Source organism: Panthera uncia (assembly GCF_023721935.1).
Source record: "Panthera uncia isolate 11264 chromosome B3 unlocalized genomic scaffold, Puncia_PCG_1.0 HiC_scaffold_2, whole genome shotgun sequence".
NCBI classification, from domain to species: Eukaryota; Metazoa; Chordata; class Mammalia; order Carnivora; family Felidae; genus Panthera; species Panthera uncia.
In genome coordinates, this window is record NW_026057583.1 from 5,230,865 (window position 1) to 5,256,451 (window position 25,587).

General features: G+C 45.4%; 1 protein-coding gene across 13 annotated transcripts in view; it reads right to left on the bottom strand.

Annotated features, from left to right (window-relative positions):
• Positions 1–25,587, bottom strand: part of ZFAND6 (zinc finger AN1-type containing 6) — a 73,756-nt gene that overhangs the window by 29,547 nt on the left and 18,622 nt on the right. For 4 of the 13 annotated variants that reach the window (XM_049614362.1, XM_049614367.1, XM_049614364.1 and 1 more), the window contains one exon: positions 4,330–4,490. The exons of 3 other annotated variants lie outside the window; for them this stretch is intronic. The gene's annotated coding sequence lies outside the window, so the exon portion shown is untranslated. Of the gene's footprint in view, positions 1–4,045; positions 4,111–4,329; positions 4,491–20,875; positions 20,962–22,056; positions 22,304–22,438; positions 25,085–25,587 lie in introns of those variants that run through there. 6 more of the 13 variants (XM_049614363.1, XM_049614359.1, XM_049614361.1 and 3 more) reach the window with 6 other exon arrangements.

Here is a 25,587-nt window from a genome sequence, read left to right on the forward strand (position 1 = left end):
AGAAAAAAAACAAACTCAATTACCCATAAGTACAGATCATCTGGACTCGGATGACGGAAGAGCTGTTCCCATAGTTTCAGGAGCAGAGCACGATGCGAAAGGACCGACAAGATCTGAAAGTAAAATGCTAGTTTCTGGGGTCGTTTACCGTTACCGCCTTTCAATATAAGCAGCAGTATCGTGGCCAGCTTCAGTGAACAGCCAGTCAAAGCTAAAATCGGAAAGCACCTAAGGGGGTGCGTGGTAAGCATCTTCCCGTCGCGCTAACCATTCAGACAATCCTTCTCGGAGCTGAATTCTTTTTCTTTTTTTAATTTTTTTTTTTTAACATTTATTTATTTTTGAGAGAGAGAGAGACAGAGCATGAACGGGGGAGGGGCAGACAGAGAGGGAGACACAGAATCGGAAGCAGGCTCCAGGCTCTGAGCCATCAGCCCAGAGCCTGACGCAGAGCTCGAACTCACGGGCCGCGAGATCGTGACCTGAGCTGGAGTCGGACACTCAACCGACTGAGCCACCCAGGCGCCCCAAGCTGAATTCTAATCAACGACGGTGGAGGCAGAGGGCGAGGGTGGGGAGAAAGTGGAGGTGGAAGACTGAAACCTCTCCGTTTCAAGAACAGGTCCTTTTAGGACTTATAGATCAGGTTTCTGGGGAAGACTTCATTTCAAGTAAGGGGTTTAAATAGCTAAAACAGATATGGAAAATCCAGTCTGAGTTCCCGATTAAGAGCGTACAATGCCCAACAGCAAGCCAATCTGGGATAAGGCCGAGACACCGGCACCGACGCCCTAGAGCACAACCAGGCCGCCAGCCCCATCAGGCGGCCTCTCCGCCTCTGGCGGGAGATGCCCCGAGTGCGCACAGGTCATCGTTCCATCTGAAGTTCTCCAAACTTCTTCCCTAAATTACAAATCACATCAGAAAACCTCACACTTAGGTCTTCGTGAGCACTCCGTGAAAATGCCGCACGAGGCTCCCCCCACCCACGGATGTGAGGAGGGCTCGGTATCATACCGCCCGTCACTGCCTCCCTGTCCACACCCCCTCCGATACACTCCGTAGTACCCACAGGCCTCAGCTCCCGCTGTTCGGCCGGCACCACGGGTGACCCCTCCAGGCGAGCCTGCTGGACCCGGGCGATCGCCCGACCCGGTGACCCAATCTAAACTCGGGGGCGGGGTGGGGAAGAGGTACAACACCACACACGTAAAAAGATACCAAGCCGTAATCTTCTTGCAATTCCGTAAGAGTTTCCATTCTCGTGTTCTTTCTTTAGTGAGGACAGGTGTCTGTCCAAATGTGTTCTGCTCCTCGAGTAGAATGTGGTGGCTGGTAACTTCTCGTGGAACAGAAAGTCACGTTTCTACTTCTTGGTGCCCTGGCTCCTGCACTGTCTCTAAACACAGTAAGAGTGACCATCCGGCTGAAATCCACACAACTTCTGGCCTTTAGTAGGCTCGTCCCGCACAGAGAGGACTCCGGTACACGAGAACTACCGACTGATACCCGGTCTCCCGGAGCCTTAGATGAGCGTACCCCCCCGAACGGCACCGCTGTCCAAGGGGCTTCTGGATCAGAGCGCACTCCGCCAGCGTCTGAACGTACAGAACGCTCACTTTCCTCCCAGAAGCTGTCACTCCTGACAGAACTCAAGACGTGCAACACTGTCTGACGTGCTTTTCGTCCCCACCTTTATTTCTGAGAAGTTGTGAGGACTTGTAAATGGTCTAAAACCCAGCGAAAACATACCTCACCTGCACCGCGATTTTGCAAGAAATATTTTTGTTTCCTTCCCTCTTCCTTTGTGGAGTCACATTTGCTGCAAGAGCCAATCTTTTGTGCTCTTAGACAGTAAGAGGTGTGTGTCATCAGGCAGGTCACGTTTGATGTAAATGCATTACCTGATTCAAATCTAGAAATCTAGAAAATACGCTAGCCACATCAGGCTACCGAGAATCTGAAATGGGGCTAGTGTCTATAGCTGACCAGCACAGGAGGTCAGGAGAGTTAGGGATTCCCATTCTACTACTAGAGAAATGTTGCCCACAACACCCACCTGAAAATACCTTACTTTGTGATTTCCAAATTCCATGTTTGTTTCTTTTCATTTATTTTGAGAGAGAGAGAGAGAGAGAGAGAGAGAGCGCGCGCTCGAGCAGGGGAGGGGCAGAGAGAGGGAGACAGAATCGCAAGCAGGCCGCATGCACGCTGTCGGCGCAGAGCCCAAGGCGGGCCCGACGTCAAGAACCATATCATGACCTGAGCTGAAATCGAGTCAGATGCTTAACCGACTGAGCCCCCCAGGAGCCCTGTGATTCCAAATTCTTAATCCTAAAGCCTTAAAATCTATTACTGAGGATCTGGAACACACGGCCTGGTGCTCCCTCCTCGCTACAGCAGCAGCCGAAGTTTAACAGTACAATATCCTGCAAGTGTCGCTGACACCTGGCCGCACGAGATCGCGTATCAAATCATAACGTCTGTTTACAGAGGACAGGCGCTGAGGCACGGACCAAATCACATGCTCAATAAAACATGCTGTGAGAAGGCACAGCTAGGATGTGACCCCATGCAGCCAGACTCTCGGCCAGAGTACCGAACCGCGTTAACGGACTCGTGTTACGCGGCCCTCCGCAACCCCGGGGCTCTGTGCTCGCGCTTACTGCAAAACGCAACGACCAAAGAAGTGAAACCTGCGTGTACATTCTGGGTGGGACTCTGTTCCGGAAGTGGGTGCGGGATCGGCGACAAGGCACGGTAGACGGTGCGTGAGGCAGAGGCGGGGGGGGGGGGGGGGGGGGGGGGGGGCCTGTCGGGTGGTGCTCCCTGGCCCCCCCGCACAGCACTCCTCCCTCAGCCCTGTCCTCCACCTGCCCCGGGGCACAAGGACAGGACACAGAGAAAGCTCCAGAAGCTTCTCTTGCCCATGTGTGTCCTTTCCGCCTAACCTCGTCTTCAACATCCAAGTTTCATGAGGATGTTCTAAAGGCCTCCTTCACCTTGAATTTTCTCTATTTCTGACACTCATCTCAGAAGATGGGAGGGAAGAGACGCGAGGCAGCACTGGGCTCGGCCTGCAGACTCGAACCTTAGCGCGCGTCAGCACTAAGAACAGGGAGGTTGTTAAGTTTTCAGGGCTTCTGGAAGATCAGGAATCAGACGACCCGCGGAGGGTCCCCCACGGCTGCGCATCCGCTGGCCAAGCCAGGGGGAAGGACACACCGTGACCTGGCGTGTTCCGCGCTTCTGAACGGACCACACACCCTTCCCCCCTGCCCCGGACCCTCCAGCCACGTTCATCCGAGCGCCCACATCCGGGGTACGCTCTGCGGGCTCTCTAACGCCTTCGCAACCACCTCACCGGTTCCAGAGACTCTCGATTGTGACTTTCCTTCAGCCAAAACATCGGTGAGGTGAGAGGCAGAGTAAGTGTGCCTTACTGCAAATGCCGTCCCTTCCCCCGAAGCCTCCCTGAACCGTTAATAAGACGTGACACGTTTTTGTCTACACGCTCATCATTCTGCTTCCAGCAACGGCTGATATTTTAATCACCTCTTCCGTCCACACCACGCATTCCCCTAAGCGGGGAGGTCGTCCCGTTGAGAGTCCTGCTCCTAAATCCGCAGAGGGAAAAGGCTGATACAGAACACAAACAGAACCAGGGGAAAGTAGGGAAAAAAAAAAAATCAGCCCCCATCCCTGCTGGCCTCCGACTGATTAAGAAGTTTTTTCCTCAACAGGTACTTACATTATTATCAGAGCACTTTTAAAACACAAAGTTGGCAAGTCTAAAAGACTTCCAACTGCATTTAGGGACCAAGAGTTCCTTTATTTTTAAATACATGTTCTTTCTAGTTAAACAGAGCTATTCAAAAATTACTAGTTGTAATTTACGTCATGAAATTATTCCCAAGAGCAATTTCCTACATTGATATGTAACGCTGTATTTCCAAAATACATTTCTATGGTTGTCCCTTAAAAACATTAATACTAAAAAGCTGACATCAATTGCAAAATAAACAGCAATCTGAAGAATTCTGACCTTTTGCTTCACCATAATACAATTAAGTAATGCAGATTCCAATGCTTAAAATAATTCTGAAAAAAAGATGCATTTACTCTCAAAAATATTTTATAAATAAATATCTCCCACCCACCCCCCCCTTAGTATCTTACCCACCAGAAAAAAACAGACCCTAAAAAACGTCTCATCATGCTGCCTTCGGTGTCTCTCCAAACACTTCAGATTTAAACATTTTAAGCGACTACCCCCATCACACAGGGTCACACAGGGTCACACAGGGTCATGGGCTTGAGTCTACTCACACAGTTGAAGCTGATGGGCAAACAGCTGTCCTGTATCTTGAGACAGACATTAGCTTCCTGCCTTCCCTATCCTCATAAGCAGCTACTTAAAGTTTGAGTTTTATGCAAGAAAACATTTTAAAGCCTTCAGTGTTTTACTGCAGCAGACTTCAGATTCATTCCTGTAACACATTTAACATGAAACAGAGTTGAGACAGTTAAAATTGTGTACATTTTAATTGTCTGAAATTTTAAGAAGTGCTTTCACTCTTATAGCTACATAAAAAGGGGTGTTGAGGGAAAATTAATAAAAACACTTCACTTGGTATTTGACACCAACGTGCAATACAGCAATACGCAACTTTACCACACAGATTTTTCTTCACCTGGCCACAGGTTAGGTGGGCAAGGATTCCTTTTTATACGATCATTTATACCCCCAAATAAGCAAAACTAGGTATTTTTGTGTCTCTAAAGTTTAATTTATTTAGCATAAACGTCCAGCAACAGAAGAACGACTTTTACAAACACACAGTCAATGGGGATGACTTCAGTGCCCCAAGAATATCCCTTGGGACCCTCCTGGGTGGGGAGAATGAGATTCTGGGTCCCGTTTCGACTGAAGTAAGAGCCGTATTTCTAACATTTGCTATGAAAGTCTGCAGCACGTTTACCGACCAATGCACATCTCTATAGCAGCATTTCTGCTACAGGTTTACCAAGCGTTAGAAGGCTTGTCTGGAAAATAAAACTGCATTCAATCAAAATGTCCTAGAATACCTGGATATAAAACATGGGCCTCAAATTTCTACAGAGAATTTTAGTTAATACTTCAGCATTTCACGGCGTAAACTTACTATTTATATTAGCAACATGGTTAGAAACACCATGAGAAGTAACGTCCAAATACTCAATTTCACTGGCTACTTTTTGAAGTATTACTTAATGCTGAAGTAAGTTACCGCACGTTTGCTTTGCTACAAAAGACAAATGTTTGTTTATAATCTACTTATATGTACATGCAAACGGTTTAAGAAATAATTCACACCTCATAAAAGCTGACGGAACCCGATGGAATAACTTTCACACAAGTTAAAGTACTTGTCCGAGAACCTAACCGTGCTTCAGAACTCTTTTCAACTTGCTGATTATCACCTTAGGTTTAAACGAGCCTACAGCAGGACACAACAGCTAAAAAATAAGTTGTACCCATCTCGGGCTGTAAAACAGAAATGTGTTTTCTGTCTACGAACAACAATCAACATTTAATGAGTGATTATGGTGTCACTGGTCCTGTCCCCAAATTTTACACGCACGCGAATCCTCATCCCACCCTCAGAAAGGTAGGTGCAATTATTGCCAACTCTTTCTAGATCGTGGAACTGAAGTCTGGAGATGCTAGAAACTTGTTTAAGATCACAGAGCTAATCAGTGACAGAGACGGGACTCGAACCCAGATTTGTCTCCCAGGCCTACTGCTCTTAAGCATCGAGCCAGATTATAGGCAACGGCAATCCACTGTCCTGGTAAAAACATACCTAGAACTGTTTGCGGATGGGATTTCCTATGTGAAGTGTGGACACTAGTAAATGAGCGTGATCATGAAACCAACAGGGTGGTCCCAAACTCAAGAGAGCCATCTCTTAACAAGAAACGACCACTAGAAATGGAAGGAACCGAGAGAAAAAATTCAAAAAGGGATGCATTCTGAAGGGCTGCTAAAGAGAAAACAGGAGCAGGCTTATCTTGGGTGGTACAAGAGTTCAGGTGTGAAGCACTGTGTGGACGTCTCAGAAGACCGGTTCCAGTTCAACATAAGACACGTTCAAATGCTTGGGGCCAAGCCTGGGTGGCTCAGTGGGTTGAGCGTCCGACTTCGGCTTAGGTCATGATCTTACGGTCCGTGAGTTCAAGCCCCGCATCGGGCTCTGTGCTACCAGATCAGAGTCTGGAGCCTGCTTCAGATTCTGTGTCTCCCTCTCTCTCTGCACCCCCCCCCCTCATACTTGCGCTCTGTCTCCGTCTCAAAAATAAATAAACATTAAAAAAAGATTTAAAAAAATTACATCAGATGCCGAAGAAGCCCCCTCCTATAGCACTGAGTGTGTGCAATTCGGTATTTGAACCTCAACCACCACAGTAATAAATGACTCCGCCCAAATGACCAAAGCATGCTGAAACTCTTTGTGGATGAAAGTCTGATAGGAAACACTGTCTATAGGGAAAGTCTGGTACGGAACAGAGCAGCCTCAAAGTCAGCTCCCCACAGATGACTTACTACAAAATGAAAAATAAAAAACCTTTAAGTGGAAGAACCTGGAAGATACCACACTGATCCAAAGACCACAAGTTAGTTTCCCCGATGAGGGGACAGACGGACACGTGCCCCCTGACACGATGCACCGAGAAGCACACATCACTACACTAACGTGGTGTCCCCGCTGACTCTGCGTTTCCCAAAGGTATTCAAAAGGACACATCAGACAAACTCAAATTGAGAGAGATTCTGTAAATAAATGGTCACTCTTCACAAAATACCAACGTCAAGAAGGTAAAAGCTAAAGCGTTCCTGATGAAGGGACAATAAAGAGACAAAGTGACCAAATGCCACAAATGATTCTAGGCTGGATCCTGGATCGGGAGAAAAATTAATGAAGAGCATTTCTGGGAGAAATAGAGAAATTCGGAAGTGGACCATGTATTAGAGAATTCTATTATTAATCGGTGTTAAATCTCCCTTATTCGATAACTGAACTGTCTTCGAAAATACAAGAATGGCCTTGTCAGAATATCTGCATAAGCCTTACATGGGAAAAGGACGTGATGCGTGCAACTTACCGTCAAACCATCCAGGAAAAAATAAGAGAATGACAGAGTGAACGTGGCAAAGAGTTAACAGTGGGTGAACCTTGCCAAGGGGTATATGGGAATTCTTTGTATTATTAATGTAACTTTCCATAAACTTGAAATTATTTCCAACCATTTTTAAATGTTTACTTTGAGAGAGAGAGAGAAAGAAAGAGACAGAGTGCAAGCTGGGGAAAGGCAGAGAGAGAGGCGGATACAGAATCCGGAGGAGGCTCCAAGGTCTGAGCTGTCAGCACAGAGCCCGACACAGGGTCCAAACCCACAAACTGTGAGATCACGACCTGAGCCGACGTCGGACGCTTCACCGACTGAGCCGCCCAGGCAGCCCTGAAATTATCTCAAAATAAAACCTGAGAAAGATAAATATTCGAAGCTGATGTTCTAAGGATTCTGAATACCTAACAAGAAAGAGTATCATTTTTCCAATCTGATGTCCGTCCACTCAAACTCCAATCCGACGGCAATTACAGTTAATCCCTGATTTCCGATTTGGTGAGTTATTATAGTGCTCTCATGTCAAACACCCGGCGGAGTGCTACATGACACATGCCATTCCACACTGATGACAAGGTGTGGCTCAGTGGATCGGAGTCAAGGGCACGTCACCTCCTCCCAACCTTCCCCAAACCACGCCGCGGTCACAGGACAGACAGTCCTCCCCCGACCCCCCGAGCCCCTGCCATCTTCCGACCGGGGGTGCAGCTGCAGGTGAGTGTCCCTTCAAATCAGGTTAATTTCTGCTCATGCCAGGCAGCAAAGCAGAACCAAAGTAAGAGGCGTGTGATCAACAACACGCAAGGAAAATATCAAACCGCCCTTCCCCAAATAAACTCCAAATGCCAATAAAGAGCTGATGAAGCACCCATTTACCAGAGAACACCTGGAAAAGACAACGTAACAATGTCATCACTGAGAAGCTGGCCCACAAGCGGCTAATACACAAACACGTCCGTGGCACGGAACCATGAAATAAAGCTGGAGGGAAAAAGAAAGAAAACAGAGAGGGGACTATGAACGAGAGAAGGCGTGGGAAAGGAGACCATCCTGATGGCCACACACCGCCACACCACTAATGCCCAGCTCCCCTTCCTCCCCAGCGGCCCCACACATCTTCCCTGCGCATTGTAACTTCCGTTCAATCTTCCACCATCCTCTTCGCAACTAGTGGAAGGGGTTTTACAAGACTAACAGCTGTAGGGCACAGCTTTGACCGCTGTACAGTTATTTGCATCTTATACCCACACTCCTTTTTTTGCTTGTCAAGAGGCACAGAACAATAGTCTCTCTATTGGGAAAAGCGCGCAAACAATTCCCTTTGGAAAGGAGTGGAATGATAGCACGCATCACCTGGCTCACAGTCTAACAAAGACAGGAATTGGAGGGGTAGATACCCAGCAAAATCAGAAAGTCAAGGCTGAACAAGGAGGACTCAGGAAGAAGCGACGAATTTTAGTCTCCTATACGCAATACCTTCTGCATCAGGTATGAGCACCGGGGCACAACATTTACTGTACTTTAGCTAATTCCAGATCCGATCCGTTACAGAGCTACGGCCTTCTTTGACCTGCTCTCTATCAGATTAATCTCTTTAACCCGATGGCATACCTTGTTTAAAGGAGGCACTTTAACAGGCCATCGCAGAATGCCTAACTGCAAAACGGGCAAAGATATTTTATCCCAACCAAAATTCCTGTGTTCTCTCCCATTTTCTCAGACAGACGTTACCAGATCCTCTGCCCACTGGACCTAAGTACTAGCTTTCCAAATTTTCCTCTGATCTTAATTCAAATGCCAATCTCTGATTGCTGCCGGTTCATGCTCCTCTTTTTTAAGTGTTTCTTTTTGAGAGTGGGAGTGGGGCAAAGGCAGGGGGGCAGGGGCAGACAGAGAGGGAGAAAGAGGATCCTAAGCAGGCTCCAGGCTCTGAGCTGTCAGCACAGAGCCCGATGGGGGTTTGAACTCTCGAACCTTGAGATCGTGACCTAAGGGGAAGCTGGACGTTCAGCCACCTGAGCCAACCGGGTGCCCGGGTTGATGCTCTTTTAATACAAGAATCAGAATAATCCACACTGTGAAAGAAAGCTGATGAACTCCAATGTAAAATTAAGTCAATTTTGAACCGAAAGTCCCTAATATGTATGATTAGTATACATACATAATCTATTTAGGAGGGCAGGAAGCAAGTTTTCAGGCATCCCTTGTTTCTAAATCAAGTCTTACCTACACTGCCAAGGAGATTATAACATGCATGAGTCAGCAAATTAAGCTCCCTTCAGAGGCTTCATGAATCATTAAGTCAGACCAACACAGTCTGCAGCCGAGTTTCCAGCAAACCCCAAACTATGACACTACAAATCATAAACCTTTATCTGTAGCTACTTATGTATTTCCCTTAACTCAGATCATACCATGCAGGTCCCAACTCTGAGGAGAACGGTGATATAGAAAGAAACAAAAAAAGGCTCCAAAAAAATAAAACTTAGTAGAAGGCAGAAATACTAGGGGAAAGGGGACGGGAACTATTACAAACCAGTCATGGTTCAACAAGCCCATTCGAAATTTAGGCTTTTCTTACAAATTTGAGTTTAAATAAGGAATATCATTTTTGAAGAGGTTTTACAGTTAAAATTAAAGGCAGGCGCTTGTTGGGGGGAAAGGGGGAAGACAAAACATAAAACACAAGTACAAAGAAGAGAATTAACGGTCGCTCGGCAATCCAGCTTTTTCCCTAAGACAGGTTTCATCCTCTTGGTTCAACATGGGTTTCCTCCTCTGCCCAGACTACGAGACAAACGCTCCATTTGTACCACAGCAAAGGTCCACTCCCAGGTACTCACACGCACGTCCACACAGAGGCTTGTGCTGGCGTGTTCGCGGCGGCCTCATTCGTGACTCGTGACGGCCAAGTACCAAGTCAGCCGGAGTAGCCAACAGATGGCGAGTGGATACACAGATCGGGACGCGTGCACACAATGGAACACTATTTAGCAATAAAAAGCAACCAACCACCGATGACAACACGGAGGAGTCTCTAAATTACCGTGCCAAGTAAAAGAAGACAGACACAAAGGACTACATAATATGTGATCCAATTTATATGAAATGCTACAGAGAGCCACCAGGCAGAATGCAGGTCCAGGGACCAAGGGTGGCAGAGGAATGAACTCCTGAGCGACACCAGGAAACTTTCTGGGGTAACGGAAACGTTCCACATCGTGGTTATAACCACATTCGTCGTAACTACAACTGCACACTTAAAATTAGCTAATTTTGTTGTATGCAAATTTACTTCAATAAAGCTGAATTTTTAAAAATAATAGAATAGGACAAAAGAAACAGCCGTTCTGATTCGAAACAGGATGGAGTCACAGCGATGCTAGGCAGAGGATCTTACTATTACAAGTTTGAGTTACAGCAGGAGGTGGCACGTAAGAGGATTAGGAGTTTCTCCAAGTACCAGTGTTCTACTAAGCAATCATTTTATTTTTCATATCTTAAAATAACGTTCTAAACAATTACCCTCATTTAGATAGAAGCAGAGAAACTTTTCCCTTTCTTACCTTCTCTCTATATCTACTTTTTTTTTTTTATCACCACAGTGCCTTGAAAATGACTTGGTACCTTGAACAAGGTCAGCTTGGATTGCTTTTCATTTATTTTTATTTTCAAGTAATCTCTACACCCAACGTGGGGCTCAAATCCATGACTCCGAGATCAAGAGTCGCTCGCTCTGGTGGCTGAGCCAGCCAGGTGCCCCTCAGACCGCTATACAATTAACGTGTTGCTTTACGACAAGCATGAAGTGTGAATGAGAGCTTGAACGTACTTATTGTCAGTTTTTAAAGTTGGGAAAAGGGGGCTTATAATTCAAACAAACTCTACTAAGTATGATTTCCTAGTCCTAAATAGTTTAAAAAAGTGTAACTGACATGAATTTATTGCATTTCAACAAAAGACACCTCCCAAATAAAGGCGGCCTAGCTTATTCCTTTCAGGAATTCATCCTTCTGAATGTTTCCTAACTCTTCAGAAAATGCAGAGAAAGCAATTTCCTCATACTTTCTTAATCACTAAAGTTATGTTACAAAATAACCCGTGTTCTAAAGAGTTTTCAATTCTCAAATAAAAGCTTCCATTTTTAAGAAAGATCCTTCTTTTGAAAAGATCAATAACCAGCATTCAAATATAAAACCTAAAGATAAACTCATAGTAAACCGGGGAATTTGAAGCCAAGAGACTTCTTCAGGGAACTTAAGAAGAACTTAAAAGTTTTTTCAATTTTTTAATGTTTATTTATTTTTGAGAGAGAGAGAGAGAGAGAGAATGAATGAATGAATGAATGAATATGAATGAGTAGGGGAGGGGCTGAGAGAGAGGGGGATACAAAGAATCCCAAGCAGGCTCCAGGCTCTGAGCTGTCAGCAGAGAGCCTGACATAGGATGGGGCTCAAACCCACAAACCGTGAGATCACGACCTGAGCGAAGTCAGAAGCTTAACTGACTGAGCCACCCAGGTGCCAGAACTTCAAAGTATTTTTAAGAAAAATCACATTTCAAACATTTTTAACTTGTTTACCACTAAGTTCAAGTGCGCAAAATAATAGCAATTTAAGAATAGCCTTTCAATTTAAACAATTTTTCTCCATTCTATTAGTATAATGGTCATGTCAATATTACCAAGATAAAATGCTCAGATGCATACACCTTCAGTGAACCCGCTCTCTCGCTTGCTGACTTCTCTGCAGAGCCGGGAGGGACGCGACAGAAGACACAAATCCAGCCTCAAGAAGTTAGGTGGGGTCCTTTCCCCTATAACTCTTAACAATTAGAAGTCTGAATATATTGTTACTACCTATCCAATAAAAACATACTGAATAACCATTAGGGTTTCAAATGCCATTTTCAGTTTATTATATTCTGTTCACTGAGAATACAGAGTTGATTTAAAAAAATTTTTTTTAATGTTTATTTATTTTTGAGACAGAGAGAGCAAGGGAGAGGCAGAGAGAGGGGAACAGAGGATCTGAAGCAGGCTCTGTGCTGACAGCTGCGGGCCTGGTGCGGGGCTCGAACTCACCAACCGTGAGGTTGTGACCGGAGCCCAAGTTGGACGCTTAACCAACTGAGCCACCCAGGGACCCTGGAGTTGATGTTTTTAAAAACTTTTTTAATGCTTATTTATTTTTGAGAGAAAACAGAGCGCGGGCAGGGGAAGGGCAGAGAGACAGAGGGAAACAGAATCTGAAGCAGGCTCCAGGCTCCGAGCAGTCAGCACAGAGTCCGACGCGGGGCTCAAACCCACAAACCGTGAGATCATGACCTGAGCTGAAGTCGGATGCTCAACCGACTGAGCCCCCCAGGTGCCCCTAGAGTTGACTTTTTACAAAGTTTCCAACAACCATTCAACTTTTTTTCTATAAATCCTTTTTGATTAATCCCAGTTAACAGTTATATATGTTGCATACAAATATTATGTTGCAAATGGGATAAATACGTGGAGAAAAATGAACACAAAAATACCCCTGCTAAGAAACAGCACATGCTAACTAACACACGAGTCACTTTCCTGGTCAAAGTTAAACCACATCCTTCTGCCTGTTAGGATCTGATCAACACTAAATACTAGAAGCCATCTGTGTCGCTCACCACCGTATGTCCAACACCTGACACGCCTGCAACACAACAGGCGTCCCAGGAGCCCCACGCTTAGCGGACTGGCACCCCCAGGAGCCCCATGCTTGGACAGCGGACTGGCACCCCCAGGAGCCCCACGCTTGGACAGGGGACTGGCACCCCCAGGAGCCCCACGCTTGGACAGCAGACTGGCATCTGGCCTGCATTTATCCATATACCACGGACACAAACCCGGAGCCTCTAGACAGCAACCACAGGAAACTAAACCTCCCATGTAAACATCAAATTACCAGTCCTTTTCATCTTTACTTTTTAGGATCAAGGAATGCTTTAACAGCGTAGAACATACTAATCTGGTTTAAATTAGCAACTTTCCTCCTTCCAGGCCAGTAAATGGTCACATTAATCTGTAGCAATCTGAAAATAGTAGGCCAGATGACAAGCCTGTGTGTTTAAGATTTTCTAATTTATACTACGTTCTCTTCAGGAATTTAATGGCACCCATAGATCACTGCAGACATAAGCACTGTGTACAGACATCATCGAAGCAGTAATCTCTTTCTCACGCCGTTAAAATACCCACGTTTACTTTCACTACTTCTGCTGAAGAAAGCACCAGTAACGGGACTAATTTTCAATTCTCCCTTCACGGGGGACAAAAATAGAAGCGTATTAGCTCGAAAACTATTTAGGAGGAGTCAACCCCTGAATGTGCACTGATTTGGTTTTCCACATTACACAGAGATCTTGATAACTTTAAATTCCTATGTTCGTGATACCTGATTTATATAAATTGTTAGGCAGGCCTGAATCAGTAACTCCAAGATCGGTTTTTTCTCTTCTGTTTCTAGGTGTGGTTAAAAAACATCAAATAAATTGCTAGGGACCATAGTCTTTGAAGCCATGTAGCGTTCAGCCGAAAACTGTTCATCATCAACAACGGGTCCTATAATAGCTCCTTGGTCTTAAATGTTAAAAAGTCCAACTGGCTCCAGCACTGGCCTCAACATAGTGAAATCAAAGTTCCAATGACCTGGCTTTATGGCAGCCAAAAGCAAAGACCAACGAGAATACGACTCAAAATGTCAAGAGATAAGTAGATTTAAAAAGAGTGTTCCTGAACTGATCACTAAATATGGATTAACAACTTCAGAAAATTACAAATTCCCAGGTCCTACTCCACGCCTGCCACATCAGTTTCCGGAGACGCAGACCAAGACTGAGACTAAGCTTCCAAGGGATTCTTAGATTCGAGTGTGAGAACCACTACTGTAGATACATATGGGGAAATATTATTTTAGCACAGAACACAGTAAATACCTGTTCGTAGCTGAAAAGAAAACGGTTTCAAATTACTGTAAAGATGGTAACTGGAGAATAATTTAGGTCAACTAAAATTAGGTCAAAGGATGCATCTCAAAAGTAGTCTGTCAAAACACAATGGTTTCCCACTATAAACTTTGGAGAGCCACTACTTAAAATTTTAGGAAGTGCTTTTTGTTGGATGGACGTAAGAAAACAATGGTTTACAACTAACTACAGTACCTGGTATGGAACGAGGGGTTCAGCTTTTTGCCACTTGGCAGTCAGCCTGATAACTCAAATAAGAATGGTATTAACGGAGATTTGCTGCTCAGAATTTGGCGCAAAAGATTTCGGTGACACTTTGGGGAGAAGAGGGTTAAAGCACGCAGGAACAATTTTTCCAGATGGTCTGTACCGAACTAATATAGTCCTCTACCCCGGGGCTGATGGTTGCATACACTCTCCTCTCAATTGCTGGAAAGGCACCATGATAGGAGAGGAGATGAGCAGAAGGACCTCCGACTTCGAGATCACAGAATAAGCAAGTGTCTCTCAAAACCCAAGCAGTAACGAGGAGAACGAGAGACAGGAACACAAACTTCGTCTTCAGCAAAACACGAGCCGACTGTAACCCTGGATCACACAACTCGTCTACGACCATGTCGAGAGGGGGAGGCAGAGGTCTTAGCAAAGGGAGGAAGAGCCTAACGGGCTGACGGGAAAGGGCTCGATGTAATAACGGCCATCTGCCCCGCCAGGAAACCTGGAAGTCGTCAGAAAAATGGAAATACGGGGGCGCCTGGTGGCTCAGTCGGTTGAGCGTCAGACTCTTGGTTTTGGTTCAGGTCATGATCTCACAGTTGTGGGACTGAGCCTAGCGTTGGGCTCTGTGCTGAGCGTGGAGCCTGCGTGGGACACTCTCTCTCTCTCTCTCTCTCTCTCTCTCTCTCTCTCTCTCTCTCCTCTCAAAAAAAACAAAAACAAAAACAAAAAAAAAGAAGGAAAAGAAAATTTCTATTTCCCCTCTGCTCACCAACCCCACCCCTACACAAGAGCTCAAATTGCAAACAGAAGTTTCCCAGCCAAAACAGCACATGTAAACAGAAGGATCAAAAAACCATTATTCTTTAAAAGCCTCTTTGTAATAAGCACTGAATAAGCATTTAACATCTCAAGATTGTTAAGTTTAAGGAATTATGATTTTCGGCACATCTCACACTTAAAGCATAGATGTGCTATACACTCATCAAAATCTTGGAGATAGACATTTAGTTCATCTAAGTTATGGAAAATTTCTACCGTAAAATCTGAAGGACAAAACCAGTCCTCACTGACCTGGCTCCAGCTATAGATGAAGTGGTTACATAGGGCCAGATGTGGTTGCAAACGAAGGTTCTTTCAGACCTGTGACGCTCAGTGGAAAAGCCATGGCAGTTGGGGAGGGGTGGGGGAGGACTCTGGAGAGAAAGAAACCCCCGGCTTCGCTCTCTGTGCCTCAACTATTTCGGAGGTGAGGACCGGTGAACTCAAGAACATGGCCAACAGGACCCTCCTATACGAATGCGAGAGACCGAACAGGCCCTTTTTGACCAAGAGGGCTATTTTTCATAGAGAACTGAGCATTTCATAAGATTTTCCCTGGTTTCCTCCTTTTTTCATAAAATAGGTAACATATGCAGCAACATGTACACAAATGCCTGACTTCACAAAACAAAGCTACAATACATCGACTGTGCCTCCATTATTCCAAGATGCTCACATTTTGCACAGGATAAGAACATCTATGGTTAACGTGGACTCTTTTCCTATTTTTTCCTAAACTTCTAAGACCCACTACAATGCCGATGAAGGTTTCCACCAAAAAGATGGAAAGCCATTCAGAGCAGATATTCTGATTAGGCAAACGAGAGAGGAGCCGGGATCACTCGTGGCCGCCCACAAGGGGCTGACAGCTGACGGCAGGAGGAGGGACGGGGCTCCGGGGCAGTTCCCTTTTGCTGCCTGCACTCTCTGTACCTTGTGCGTCACTAAATACGTTTCCATCTCTTCTCTTTGAGCTGTGCAAGAAGCTGGAGCTAGGAAATGACAGGCGACAGACAAGACAGCTTTCCGGCAGTCCAGAACGTTCCCCTCTTCCCACCTAAGTCCGGCTGCTTTCCTTCCCTCTGCTAAAAAAAACCCCAACAGTTACTCACTCGTGCAACGCACAAGAGTTCTGGTTAGGGTGACGTATGTCGGTCCTCCTGAAGGAATTCCTGTGTAGTCTCTGTTTTGTCTTAAGGGTATCATAAACTTAAAAACCAAATGACCACAAGCAGCCAGAGAACACTGCTCTCTCGCCGCTGATGAACACAGGGGACCATGCCGCTTGCTCGGGGTGGAGGGAAAATATTTAACGGCTTCTAGTCCCATCTGTCCACTGAATTAACACCGTAAAGGATTTGGTCTTGAGAAATAAGCTGTTTGTACAATTTTACATTCAGGAATTTTATCACCTGTTAACCTGGGTGGTCACGCTGAGGTATTAAACGCTGTACGGAAAGGGGGCCTGTTTCCTCGCAGAGACACTGAAGAGCAAACCCAGGGTGGCGAGGACAAACCAGCAACCCCGGTGCTGTTCTCCTCTGAAATAGCTCACTCTTGATTTTCAGGCGACATTAAGACAGCATTATAAGAGACAACATTAAAACTGTTACCTACGTGAGACTCATCTGGTGAAGGCAGTTACGCAAGAGGTGCGGGGAACCATTTCCTCCAAAGAGATGTTTGATTATTCTGAGAAAACCGTCCAAATCAGGAGAACAAAATCCGGCTTGGAGTCCAGTCACACGCGAACCAGCAATACACGCCCAGGCTCCTCAGAGACCCCGTGGCGGGACGCTGTCCCTTGCCCCGCACAGCCTCTCCAGTGCCACGTGCGCCCTTCCCTCGGTCTCGGTTGAAAACCCCGATCACCGAATAGATTGCTATACACACTTTATCAACTGACAAGACAATCCCCAAGAACTCTTACTTTGGAAGTATTTGGTTTGATGACTTTCTCTTCCCCCTACTTGCCAGATGGGGTCGCGCGTACGGAGACCTGATCTTCTAAAGAAAAACCTAGAACGTGTGATGCAGCAACGAAACGGCACAGTTTCCTGGAAAAACACGGACCTCTGAGAGGGGTGCCGGCCAGGGGCGGACGTGTCGGGCCACCTCAAATTTCTGCACTGCTTCCAAGGGTGTGACCCCGTATTTTATGGACCCTACAAAGTTGGTATTTCTTTTTTGTTTTTTAAATTTTTTCTTTAATCTTTATTTTTGAGAGAGAGACAGCGTGTGAGCAGGGGAGGAGCAGAGAGAGAGGGGGACACAGAATCTGAAACAGGCTCCGAGCTGTCAGCGCAGAGCCCGACGCAGGGCTCGAACTCACGAACCGTGAGATCATGACCTGAACCGAAGTTGGACTCTTAACCAACCGACTGAGCCACCCAGGCGCCCCGAAGTTGGTATTTCTGAAACACTCCACAAGTTTACAAGGGCAAATAAAAAATACTCAAAAACTGGGATGCCAAAGGCAGCGCGGCTCCTGGAACCAGCTCTCGAAATCCCCGCACCTGGAATTGGACTTTCTGTGATCAAAGCTTCGGCCTCACAGCTCTGACTGGGACTCAGATCAGGGTCTCCCGACAGCTGTCACCCCAGACCTTTCGCTGGAGCTGTGTCCTCCCTGGGGACCAGACACCAAGTCTGCCAGGACCAAGATCCTGGGGTGAAAAAACGAGGGGGGGGGGGGAGGGACGACGAAGACAAGCCAGTGGCTACGTCAGCAGAACAGGACGAATTATGAAAGGAAGGGCGAGGGTCGGTGACAAACGTTTCACCTGTGCGGTCCCCTCTAACCTTCACAACGTCCGTCACAAGGAGGAACTCTCCTCTCCTCCACTCCAGCGACGAGGGAACAGCCTTAGTGACATGATGGAAGCTGCCGGGCAAACAGCCAGAAGTGGCAAAGCACACGTCCCAAGCCGGAGTCTGCGAAACCCAAGCACCGAGCCGTGTGGACAGCCCAAGAGAGCACGTACAGACTCTGACAGGTGAGCCGTGGTCACCGGTCCATTCGAGAGGCCTTTCCTAAGCAGCAAGTATGTGCCAGCTACTGACGGGACGGACGGACGGACGGATGGGGACACACACACACACACACACACACACACACACGTCTGGACTCCAGTCCCTGCTTTACCACTACATAGCTATGCAACCTGAGTAAGGTTCCAGCTTACACGAATGACTCAGAAGAAAATATGCATATATTTCTACACACACATACACAGTCCGAAAAAGAAACAAAAGAATATTGACAAGCAAATAGGACAAAGCATAACAACTGAGAATCTGAGAAAAAAAGGAGTAGGAGTTCCTTGTACTATTCATGCAATTTCTATGCTAAGTTTAAAATTAAATCAAAATAAAAAGTTACAGAAAAACTCACAATGGTGGCAAAACAAAATCACATGACCTGCTTGGTAACATTAGCTGCTTAGGTTTAGAAACAGGGTATGTGAATGGTAGTCCAAGATTAGAAACTAAGAAAGTGATTAAAGAGGGGTCTGCCGGGGCACCGGGTGGCTCAGTTGGTTAATCCTCCAACTTCAGCTCAGGTCCTGATCTCACAGTTCGGTTCGTGAGTTCGAGCCCCGCGTCGGGCTCTGTGCTGACAGCTTGGAGCCTGGAGCCTGCTTTGGATCCTGTGTCTCCCTCTCTCTGCCCTTCCCCTGCTTGCATTCTCCCTCCCTCTCTCCCTCCCTCTCTCTCAAAAAACAGACATTAAAAATTTTTTAAATGAAATAAATAAAGAGGGGCGGGAAGCGCGAGAAAGAAGAAACAAGAGTGTTAAGACTGGGGCTGACCAAGCTGAAACCCAGTGGTGGGGAGAGGAGGAGGGCGGGAGGGAGGGTTGGGGCTGCAGCCACAAGACCCCGCCCCCAGATAGAGACCTCATCAGCTGTTTAAGAGATGCAAAGTCACCCCACAAGGCGCAGCCACTCCTCCCTCGGAACCGGAAGAGCCGCCCGCACAAAGAGGAGCACACCAAGCGCTGGTGACAGGGAAGACAAAAGGAATCCTCACGCGCGCTGCTGCTGGGACTGTGAAAATTGTGGTTTCTTACAAAGTTAAAACTTGCAGTTCTCATATGACCTGTAATTCCCCTTCCAGGTTTCTGCCCAAGGGAAACAAAAATGTCTGCCATCCAAAAACTTGTACATAAATGTTCACAGCGGCAAGACGAGCCAAAAACTGGCAACGATCCCAATGTCCACGAACCAGGACACAGATAAATAAATACAACGTGGTCGGTATCTACACAATGAAAACTAACCAGCAATAAAAAAGGACAAGCCAAGAGCATTCAATGGGGGAAAGGGCAGTCTTTTCAAAAAAGGTGGTGGGAAAGCTGGATATCCACAAGCAAAGCAATGAAGTTTGACACTTAACACCATGTACAAAAATTAACTGAAATGAGTCAAACACCTAAATGTATAAACTATAAAACTCCTACAAGAAAACACAGGGCACAAGATTGGACACTGGATGTGGCAATGATTTCTTGGATTTGACACCGAAAACAAAGGTAACAACAGATAATCTGAGCATCATCAAAGTTAAAAACTTTTGTCCAAAGGACACAACCAACAGAGTAAAAATAAAAAGGCACCCCACAGAATGGGACAAAATATGTACAAATGTGATTACTGGATAAGGGATAAATATCCAGAATATATAAGGAACTCCTAAAAGATCTTAAATAGACACCTCCCCAAAGATGACATACTCATCTAGGCCAATAAGCACATGGAAAGAGGCCCAGCATCACTGATCATTAGGAAACGCAAATCAAAACCACACTGAGATACCACTTCGCGCCATCTGGATGGCTATCTTCAAAGAGAGAAAAGTTTTGGTGAGGATGTGGAGAAATCAGAACCCCTGTGCACCGGTAGTGGGAATGTAAAAAGGTACAGCCTCTGTCAAAGAGCGTGGCGGTTCCTCAGCAAGTTAAATCCAGAATTACTACATGACCCAGACATCCCGCTTCTAGCACAGAAGCAAAAGCTGTGAAAGCAAAACCTGGAAATTATTTGACCACCAACATTTACAGCAGCATTACAGAAACAACCCAAATGTCTGCAGACAGACATGGTGAGACAAAGTGTGATCTATACACTCACCATGAAATATTATTCTGTCTTTAACAGCAGTGAAATTTTCGTATGTGTTACAAGATGAATGAACCTTGCAGATCGCATGCTAAGTGAAATAAGCCAGATACAAAAAGGACAAATTCTGTATGATTCCGCTTATACAAAGGACTTCAGGGGTGCCTGGTTGGCTCGGTTGGTAGAGCATCCAACTCTTAATCTTGGAATCGTGAGTTCAAGCCCCACATTGGGCACAGAGAAGAGGAAGAGAGAGAGAGAGAGAGAGAGAGAGAGAGAGAGAGAGAGAGAGAAGAAAAGAAAAAACCTCAAATTCTCAGAGACACAAAGAAAATAGCAGTTACTGGGGAGCAGACGGCGAGCTGCTGTTAAATGGGCACAGAGTTTCAAGATGGAAAAAGTTCTGGAGACGCACAACAGTGATGGCTGCATACCAGCGTGCGTTCATTCACTTACAAGTGACTTAATGCATATATTTTATGCGTATTTTACCACAATAAAAAATAAGAAAAGAAAAAAGGACCAAGCTAATGACAGATGTCACAACATAGGTGTACCTCAAAAACGTGCCAGTGACAGCAGTCGAACTCAAAAGTCCACATTAAAATATGGGATTCCACGTACACGTTGGGAAAGAGCAAATCTACGGAAACAAGGAGCAGATATACTGGTTACCCAGGATCGGGATTGGGAACAGGACCCGTTTACAGACAGGCTTGAGGGATCTTTCTAGAGTGACAGACATGTTCTAAGTGGAGTGTGGTAGTAATCACACAACTGTGTGCATTTATCTAAAATTTCTAAAGTGAACACTTATTAAATGGGTGAATTTTATGGCATGTAAATTATACCTCAATAAAAAAAATTTTATTTACCAAATTAGAACTTAAAAAATGCACACGCCTTCTGGCGTGGGTGCAGATAAACTAGATTTTATACAAACTAGCTCAGCTTCCTGGCGAGACTATAAAGCAGTGCAGCTTTTCTCCAGAACAACAGGTTAAAAATGCTTCCAGTCTGACCCAAAATTCCACTTCTTTGAATTCATCCTAGGGACATAATCAGGCAGCACTGTTTCTAACAGGAAAACTACTAATCGCAACGGGAAAAGAATAGGGGGCTGGCTCAAAAACCACGGTGCTTCATTTAACAGGGCACAGGACAGCCGTGAACCGTGATGCCGTCACTAGACTTCTGCACGCAGGTTACCGCCCGGGCTGTCTCCTTTCACGTTGCACCTTTAGCAACCGACACGCTACCTAAGCACGCAGCAGACGTTCGTGTTTCATGTGACTGAAGATTACAAGGAAAGATTTCACAATATGAAATTGTGATTCCTCAAAAAATTAAAAAAACATTTGCACGTGCACAGGAAAAAGAAGCCTAGAAAGATATAAAAGCAAAATATCAACCTTCATCTCTAGGTAGCGAGATTAGGAGAGAAAAATTTTTTAGCCTATCCATTTTCTAAATTTTTACCAATTAACATGTATTACATTCCTCAACTGGAAAACAACTTCAGAGGTGGAGCCGTCTCAGGCAATAAAGCGTAAGGCTTGGTCTACGCAGTGGGGTGCTAAAGGTTTATGGAGACAAGTCAAGAGTGTTTTAAAATTTTTATTTATTTATTCAACAAAAATTAAGCACTTCCTATGTGCCAGCCACTGTTTGGGGCCCCGAGATACAGGAATAAATAAAACAAACCCAAATCCCCGCATTCACGGAAGTGGAAAGTCACCTGGATACTTGAACGAGACCAAGTAGAGTTGAACCCCGGCGCCAGGACCCCCCATAAACACGAGAGTGATGCCCGCAAGACGACGGACCCGCAAGCTCACCGGGTTTTTGCCTGGAAGAGTAACAATCCGCCAACAGCAAAGGGAGCGAGTGAACACAGACCTCGCGTCCCTTTGAGCTGCTCGGTGTGGAGGACAGCGCCAGCAGCCACCAGCTGCGAGAACCGGTGGCCTCTGGGGAGAGCCAATCTGCAGCGAGGGCAGGCAAGAACAAAACACTCGTGAGGAGTTAGATCCTGTCCCCCAGAAGAGAGCCGTGGGGCACGGGGCGGAGGACACGGCACTTGGCACGGGAGTAAGACGGCATGGCAGGAACTGACTGACCTCAAAGTTCTTCACCAAGTTTAGGCGGTCTGTAGCTGAGGAGGTATTCTGAAGGTCAACGATGCAAGAGGAACCGTGACGTGGTCCTCAGGTGCTGGGCCAGTATGTCTCATTTATCTCTGTGTCCCCAGAGTCTAAAAGAGAGCCACGTCTGTGGGCTAATACAATCAAAAACCCTCAATGATTTGCAGAGAGCACCCTTAAACTTCAAAATTCAACGCAGCTCAGTAACTTGTTCCAAAAAAATACCTTGGCCTGACTTCGTAATTTCTTTCAAGCGAACTTTATCGTCGGCTTTGCCAACGTGGCTTTTTAACTAACACCTTAGTGATTTCTGACCTCTCTTTCAAACACAAACCAGTCAAGTCCTTACTATTTCACACCCCAACCTTTTATGCAATTACACCTGGTTTAAGCCCTCGTCCTTCCCGCTTCTCTGCCAGTTATGCCTCGATCATCATGATAAGTCTCACTTAATCTCTTGTCTTCTTCCAGTAGCTACGCGTGTGCCATTCTCACTTCTGCTGCCCGTGTTACTAACCAGTGAAGCTGAACTCTGGGTACCTTAAATGACATAGACTTGAACAGACTTTATTAAAGAGGGGCAGAGTGACCTCAGTTCAAACCGCAGTGGATTCTTACTAGCTGTGTAACCTTGAGCCCCTTACTGCCACCACTTTACTGCCGAAGTAAACGCGCTAACTCGAAGGCACGTGATCAGACCACTCTCCAGATCAATAATCCAATGGCTCTCCATCACCAACAGAACAGGCTCTGCTGGCCTCTTTCTCATCCATTTCTGCTTCATGGGGGTCTTGAAGCTCTCAGCTTCTCTGCTGTTAATTATCATCTTGCCCACGCTTTGCTCTCCAGCTACAAGGCCTACCCTATCCCATCCCTTTCACGCACTCTGGTTAACTTTTAGTATCTTCTTAACCTTAGTACAAGCACTTTTTCCCCGTGTAAAGTCTGTCATTCTCTGCTCCTATTAAACCTGATGTCTTTTCTCTTCATATCACTAAACATTTTAATCCTTTGTGTATGTTTCCCCAAGATATCCTAAGTTCCTGGCATAGCACCCAGTAGGCGCTAAAGAAATTTGGGGGATCAATATTGATTAAATATTTGTCAATGTGGATACCACCACCAACAGCTCACAGGGCTAGAAATTTACAAATGAGTAACTACGTAAAGAAGAAAACACAGTGCTCAGTACACCACCATTTTTATCTGCACCATAGCCACATCAGAAATTTTTGTAAAGGAAAATTAAGGAAAGTAGAGTGACTCATTAATAAGTTTGTACAAAAAAATTCTGATTTTTAGCTCACAGGAAACCAAAGAACCAGAAGACGTGAACTCCTCAGAAGGCAGGGAGAAGGCATGGTCCCGTTCTTACAAGGATCCTTGACAGCTGGGACCCGACCAATGCCACCATCTGACACTCACTGGGACAGGAAGGAGCACTCCCTTTCACCTCTCCCAGGCAGTCATCTGAAAGTGACCCTGAGATCACAAACCCAAGGCTCACAAAGATTAGTAAAAAGTGACTCAGATGGCCACGGAGCTATCAAAACCTTCCTGGCAGTCTCCCCACCTTGACTATCTTTTCCTCTCCAAGTAGATCTGAATGGCAAGATCACGCGCTGGTGTCAGACTTCCCAAATTGAACACAGGCTCTGCCACTCAATCAGCTGTTTGACTTTTTAAGTGGCCTGCACTCTTTACGCCTCTGCATCATCATCTGTGAAACGGACAATAACAACACTCAGTTCATGATTCTGTTGTGAGGACTTGAAAAGTTCCTGTGGGAACAAAGGGAAACTTCCTTAAGCTGATAAAGAATCTCTATAAAAATCGTACAGGTAACATCACACTTGATGTGATCCCACAAAGACCAGAAACAAGGCAAGTGTGTCCCCTCTCGCCACTCCTTTTCAACATGGTACTGAAGGTGCCAGCTAATGCAATAAGACAAGAGAAGGAAACAGAAGGTATGCAGATTACAAAGGAGGAAATAAAATTGCCTTTGTTCACAGATAACGTGATTGCCTTTGCAGAAAATCTGAATCAACAACAAAAAACTTCTGAAACTAGTAAGTGATTAAGCAAAGTTGCAAGAGTAAGGTTAATATAAAAAGCCAACTGCTTTCCTATACACCACCAAAGCGGAATTTGAAATTAAAAATATAATACCATTTACATTAGCATCCAAAAAAATGGCATACTTGGGTAGGATAAGACAAAATATGTATAAAATCTATGGGAGAGAAACTGCAAAACTCTGATAACAAAATCAAAGAAGAACTAAATAAATGGAGAGAGAGTCCATGTTCATGGGCAGGAAGACTCAGTATTGTCCAGAGGTCAGTTCTTCCGAAATTGATCTATAGTGAAATCCCAACCAAAATCCCAGCTAGTTATTCTGTGGCTATCAACAAACCGATTCTCAAGTTTATATACGGAGGCAAAAGACTTATAACAGCCAATACAGGGGTGCCTGAGTGGCTCAGTCAGTTGAGCCTTGACTCTTGATTCTGGCTCAGGTCATGATCATACGGTTCATCGGATCTAGCCCTGTGTGGGGTTCCGAGCTGACGGCGCAAAGCCTGCCTGGGATATTCTCTCTCTCTCTCTCTCTCTCTCTCTCTCTCTCTCTCTCCCCCCCCCCCCCACCGACTCTCCCCCACTTCTGCACACTCTCTTTTTTTAATGTTTATTTATTTTTGAAAGAAAGAGAGGGAGACACAGAATCCAAAGCAGATTCCAAGCTCCAAGCTGTCAGCACAGAGCTGGATGCAGGCCGCAAACTCACGAACCATAAGATCATGACCTGAGCCGAAGTCAGACCCTCAACCGACTGAGCCACCCAGGTGCCCCTCTCTCTGAATAAATAAATAAAATAAAGTCATTAAAAAAAATAGCCAGTACAATGCTGAAGAAGAACAGAGTTGAAGGGCTGATACTGCTCAACTTCAAGATTTAGTATGAAGTTACAGTAATCAAGACATGTCGTATTAGTCAAAGAACAAATAAATAGATCACTAGAACAGAACAGAGAACCCAGCAAAGATGCATATAAATATAGCCAACTGATCTTTTTTCAACGTTGTTTTTTTTTTTTTTTTTTTTTTTTTTTTTTTTTTTTT